This window comes from Drosophila serrata, unplaced genomic scaffold (assembly GCF_035046125.1).
Source record: "Drosophila serrata isolate PLE 108 unplaced genomic scaffold, ASM3504612v1 contig_184, whole genome shotgun sequence".
NCBI classification, from domain to species: Eukaryota; Metazoa; Arthropoda; class Insecta; order Diptera; family Drosophilidae; genus Drosophila; species Drosophila serrata.
Genome location: NW_028257082.1, coordinates 9692106 through 9698942, shown reverse-complemented (window position 1 = coordinate 9698942; position 6837 = coordinate 9692106).

Sequence of the window (6837 nt, the reverse complement as noted above, 5' to 3'; positions counted from 1 at the left end):
TGTTGGAGTTTGTTCTCCCTGGGAATTAAATGGAATCAAGGGTAAATAAATAACAGCTCAAATGAAGCGGTGGTAATATATTCCAGTAAATGGGCTTAAAGCGGATCTAATGTATACAACTATTATAATTGCATCGCACCAGAGGCTGATCCTCTGAATCCCATTCAAATCATTCACTGAAATATGCTTTTGTGCATATTTAATCATTTACCTCGGCACTCGTCAATCCGCTCTTGGAACCCTCGGCCATTTGCCAGCGAATCAAAGCAGGATCTAACCCCTGAAGTACGCCGAGCCATTAACTTTTATCTCTGCGCACGATTCACGCTTCTGTCTTGTTTCGTTTACCCAGCCAAGGACGAGAGGACACTTCAGCTCACCTGAACCAGGACCCAGCGACTGCATCTGCACCCGCTGCCCGGGGCCCGGCGGCATAAATCGCGCCCTCAGTTCCAACTTTCAACAAAGATGTAAGCCAAGTTAATTGCTTTTTGTTGCCTTTTTTCCAGCTCGCTTTTGCCGTGCTGCCGTTGCCCCTGCAATGTCAACAATGAAACTAACGTCAGCCAGCTACCGTTCTCCTAAACACTCTCCGGGCATATCCTTCACCTGCAGGACCCCAGGACCTGCCGCTGCTGCCGTTGTTGTTTTTGCTGCTCCGGTGCTTATTTGAACAGCTCTTCACAAACGAGAAGTTGGCAACATGGAAGCATTTACGAGGCGCATTTCGCGCTACCATTTTGTTGTCCTGGCAGACAAACGGCTCAGCCCTTGCCTGAGGTCCCTTCAGGACCTGGCCTAAACCTTGAGCACAGCAGGGCCAAGAGCCCGATGCTAGAGTCAAGAAAGACGGATACAAATCAGGAAATGGAAATGGTAATTTTTGGAATCAAGATAGAATATATTTTCATTAAAATTCACAGAAGCTACAAAGTACTGCGGATACCTCACACTTCCATTTCTTGCACTTGTAATACTTGGATTAAAGTTTGTTTTTTTTATATTGACTTTAAACTGTAAATTTAATATATATGGGTGAATTAAATAAGAGTACACATTACTTTGCTTTTTCTACTTAAAATGAATATATATAATAAAATATATAAATAAACAATATTCTTGAAACAATTTATTATTGTAATGGCAGTGAAAACCTTTCTCTCCCTCTCCCTCTCTGTCTCTCTCTCTTTGTCTCTCTATCTGTAGCTCTAGTTCTAGCTCTATCCCTAGCTCTCTATGTTTCTCAGTCTATCTCTAGAGATAGCCCTTGCTCTCTCGCTCTCACTTTCTCTGTTCTCTTCACTCGGGGACTATAAATACAGGCGCCGACTGCGAGCGGACCTCAGTCTGTGTGCGGCCTCCGCGGTGTTTACATCTTTAGTGATAGTGGGAGCGATAGTGATTGCCGTTCACCTGACCAATGGATAACCAGGAAGAGGCTTACTTTGATGATAACATGAGACTCCTAAGAAAATTGATAGCTGCGAGTCCTCCACAGCGGTTAGTCTTAACCATGACAATTATATCACATAAATAAATTCTATGGGAATCTTGAAGTTAATTTCCTCTTTTGTTTTGTTATTATTTTTTGTCACTCAAATGTAGTGTCTTAACTCCTTTAACTTTCGAATACTCTTAAATATTCCCCCTTAAGTAAGCCATCTGAAAATATATATTATCTGACAGTGCAAATCATTTCCCTTGAAGAATTTATGCCCTGGAATCCAGAGGCCAGGGGCACTATTATTAATGATAAATAACAGAGCATTTGAAGGGACAAAGCGAAATTGGAAGATTTTCGCTTGGGTCCTCAATCAATTTACAATTCATGGTGTAAGCCCAGAAAAAGCCGACGCTAGAAATCGAAATCAGTCGACTGTGAATATTGCAAAATGAGCTTCCGCCTTTCGCCTTGGCTCCCAACTTCCGGCAACAATTTCCGTTTCCTCATTACCTTATTTTTTCATCGCCAAAGTCAGGACTTTCTGAACGAATAGGGGGTAGATCCTGAATGGGGGCGTGTTCCCGCCTCCTGCCATATGACAATTTATTACGCTCGAAGCTTCGATTTAAATTGCTTGACAATTATTACACAATGACGAAGGCAACGTCGCGTTGGCGAGGAGGACAAATGAAAAATGTTCCCGTTCGACAATTTTCCAGGCGGCACAGGACTGCTCCTCCGTCCCTGATGCTCTTCATTTGCGCCCCCGTCCTAGAATTAATGATGGCAAATTTGCAAAGTTCACAAATTTCTTATTAGTAGTCCATGGCTGAGGAAGCTGGAGGTTTTCCCCCTAGCCAGCACCCTCATCACCGTTCTGCGCCTTGGGTTCATATTTCATTTTAGGCAGCTAGTTTTCCAGACGCGGAGATGGTGGTGGGTGGCGAATGGTGCACCTCCCTGCGGTTTTAAGTTTTCGCACTTTTGCCACCAGGCAGAGCGGAATTTCCCAAGCGCTCTAATTTGAATTTTAATTGAGGTTCTCTTTGTGGTTTGCCTCGCATTCTGTTCTTTTTTTCCTCCTGTTTGTTTGGTTGGTTGCTTGCTTTGAAAATTAACAATAATTATAAATAATTAATATGCCGTGCAGGTTTTCCTTGGAGTTTGGGTTTCGGAGATGGAAATACGTGACTGAGATTACTTTGGAAACGGAAAAAGAATCCGCAATCATGATTATGATTTATTTTTGAAAATAAAAAGAAAATGCTACCAAAATGATGCTTTTATGACTTGCTAAGTGCTCTTTAGTTTAGCGGCCGTTATCCCTCAATTGAAGCCTCTTTGTGAATGTTTGACAGCGGCAATAAATGAAAAATAAATGTTTGGGCGATGCAAAATCAAATCAGAGTTAAAATCTTTTATATATTTTTGTTACATTTCAAAAGAAAGAAAAAAAGGAAAACCAAAAGAGTAGACATGTAAATCATCGACGGCGGCAAATAAATAAAAAATCAAATGAATATGCAAATGTAAAACAAATAAAAAATCGCTTTCTCTGTCAAGGCAAAAGGCATCTGGATTGCATCATATATACATATATGTATGGGGTCTGATTTATCTGGTTGCTGTAAATATAAATTTAATTGCATGAAACAAAATATACAAAAGATCCTTCCGCTATTGAATCCATAACGTGTTCGCCGCGGGACAGAACCAATTATTCCATAGAAAATGCAAATTGAATTGCAAGCGCTCTTTTTGTATACTTTTTCATTATGCCAAGGATAATGTGATTGGAAACGTTTGAGCTGCAGATAAATAAACTTCATAAACATAGCATGAATTAATATATTAAAGATTTAACAAAATAACATTTTACGTGATGAAATGTGGACACCAAGTTTGAGTTTTGAGCTTATAATTATTAAATAAAGAGAAATTAAATTATTAAATGAGTGTTTAATATTTTAATAAACTACTTAATCGTCTTGCAAAAGATATGACATTTCCCTTACCCATACCATCAAGTTTAGCTGAGTGCGGAATTAATTAAAAATGCCATCCCATTCTCATTAAATAGAGAAATGCATTTTCCCAAAGACCAAATGCCAGACAACAGACATAAACCGCCTCTCACCGGCCACTTCCCTCGCCCTCAAGCTCCCATTTCACCTGACCAGAACAGAAAACAGTCTGTGACTTAAATGATGAAGACGACGTTGATGATGACATTATCTCATGCTCATTGAACGCAAATGTGGCGTGCTTGTTGCACATCATAAAGGAGCCAACAAAAACTGGCCACGAAGGGTGCTGAAAAAATGTCGTAAATGTAAGGACAGTGATAAACTAAATACTCTTTTTTTATGGGAATTATTAAAATTATTTTTATACAAAACAAACAAATTATATCAATTATAACACGATAGAAGATTTACTTAAGTAAGCCAAAGTTTATACACCCTTGCATTTTGCAATTAAATTGTAAGATCGAATCGGAAAATGATCACAACTAGGGTTAAAATATTCACATTCTTTGCATCCAAATTATCTACCTTACCTTCGATAAATCAAATATAATTAATCTCATAACTAAGCCTGAAAATCATTAATTAAAATTCCGAAAGCATTTATATGTCAGGTTAATAATTAATGTTATAGGTTAATAAATCTGCATACCCAATTTGCCACTTAAAAGAATTTAACTTTATTATCAGTTTTTGAAAATTTTAACCCCTTATAAAATTTGGAAAAAATTGGTACATGTTTTTAAGCTCTTAGGTGGCTAGATCATTTCGCCTGTTGATGCTTATCAAATTTATATATGATTTATAGGGTCGCAAATGACTCCTTCAGTGCGTTTTAAGCTTCTGACTAAAATTATAATAATAAAATTTTCTTTAAATATTCCTTTTAAATTTATGTTATTTAAATTTCAAATTCAAAACCAGTTAAAGCAACCTTGTCAGGCTATTCCATACAGCTGGTCAACTAACATGCTTACATGGCGTATACTTAATGTAAACCTAAAATTAAGTATAAGCAGTGTGTGTTACAAATTTAAATAGAAAAGTACTTGACATCTTAACCATTTGACTAGATAAATGTTTCCTTTTTTATTTATCACAGTTTATGCAACAGCATAGGGCACATCAAAGTCGGCTTGGGAAACCCGAATGTACGTGTGGAATATTTGAAGAGTGAACGGCTCATTCATTCGCCTCGTCACCACCGCTCTCTTACTCGATCCTGTCACTCATTGTGTTGTGAATTGTTTTGAAAGGCTTTTGTATTTTGAAATGCAATGCAAGTGGAGCTCTAGTTGTGGTTTCTTTTCTGGGAGAACAAACCGATAAAATTCTCCTCACCCCAAAAACAGGTGAGCCATTGTGTAGTATGTGAGCATGTTAATTTCAGAGATGAAATCTTGTTTCTTTTGCTATTCGATACGTTAGTTCAGTGACCTTCAGTATGGGGGCTTGGCTTCCTTCTTTTCGACCATCGAATTAAGTTGAAGCGCTTAAGGCGCATTTAAATTAACTTTAATGGAGGGAAGCAGCAATCCCCAATCCCCAGGAGTAGCGGCCCCTGGAAAAGCCACATTTACGCCAAGTACTTAACAACTTTAATGAGCGGGGGATAGAGCCAGCGAGCGAGGGAGCAAACGAGGGAAAGGAAAGCAGCGTAGAAAAAACCTGGTACATTGGGGGAGGGATCCCAAGTAGCCAACGCGCACTTAATACTAATGGCTGTCATTATCCTTTATCCTTTTGGCTGTCGCAACAACTGTCTGCCCGGCATAGAGCCTCTCACTTGCTCACTCACTCGCTTCCATCTGGCCTTTTGTTTGCACGCACATTTATTAGGCAAACCAAAGCGCAAACTTCCTGCTGCCAAAAAAAAACCGAAAACTTGGTAAAAACAAAGAAAAAATTAACTTAACTCAATTTACAAAAAACTTTTATTTCTCTTTTTTTGCTCCTCCGTTCTGGCTTTGTTTCCTGTTGACAAAACAGTAAAAAAAAAACAGGAGAAGAAAACGAATTAAGCGCCAAGCCAAGCCAAGGCAAACTTTAAGTAGCTTTTGTGCGAGAAAGTATTAAAATCTCTTTTTCCAATGGGACGAGACGGGGCCGGGAATCTGTGCACGAAAGTAAGTGGCCAAAGGGATTCCACAGCGAGTCAAGTGTCCTTGAATCATATTTACTTAACTCGACGCTGCCTTTGCCATGTTTTCATCAACCAACCCAGCCACCCCACGCCACTCTTTCAAGGTTTTCTTCTTGATTTTATTCTCATTTGGAAAGGAATTTTCCCTCTTGTTCGGCCAGTAATGAATTTCCATAACTCTCGAGCAGCAAGTAAACCAATTTCGTTTCTTTTTTTTCTTTTTGGTGTGTTTTTGAAACGCTTAATATGTGATGAGATCCATTTCAACAATGTCCTGAAAGTTTTGCGGTTACGGGTCAAGTTGAGATTCAGTTTTAATGCCTGCAGATTGCCCGAGTCGAAGTTTTAGGTAGAGTTTTTATCAAGGCTGCAGATTGAAAAGTTTTGCCAAGAAAACGCCTTAATATTTTTTTAGCATTTTTCAATTTTAATTCCTTACTATTTGCTGCTTAATTTAAGCTTTAAAAATGAACAAATTTGTAGCTAAATGCCAGAGCCGATCCCTTTAATTTATTTATTTTCAATTATATTCCATAAAATCCTCTTTTGTAAATTTGTAAATTTGTAAACAAAAAAACACTCATTTATTGCCAGGACACCGCAAAAACATTGCGAAATAACCAAATGAATGAACTATAACCATTAAACTTTCGTTGACCAAAACTAGAATAGTCATTCAACTGACCGCACTCTTTAATTGCCTTCCCTCCTCCAATGGCAACCGAGACAAGCCACACTAGCTCCCCCGATCTGCAAATTATTGGAGTTGGGAGTACCCTCACATCTATATAGTGCTATATATATGCTATGTAATAATTTCACACGCTCTGTGTCGCGGTCGTTTTAATTAGCACGATTGCATTTTCAACACGTCCAAGCCATTCAGATTGTAAATCACATTGCCTGCTTCTGCCCCAACATGTGCTGTCCGATGTCAGTCACTCCGGCGGTTTGTCTGTCAGTCGTCCAGTATAGAGTGTAATACATGATATATACTCAACGTACATATTTGATTTCGTCTCCAAATGCATTGTCCAGCAGCAGATTGCGGTTTTGGCCATATAGCGCAAAATTGGCGAAAATCGGATCGCAAATTAATACAGTTAATTAGGATATAAGGATCCATTGTCCAGTTGATAGAAACTAAAGTAAACAGAGCTATATTTAATATGGATTATGAAGTATAAATTATTTAACCAGAAATCTTTTTAATATATTTACAT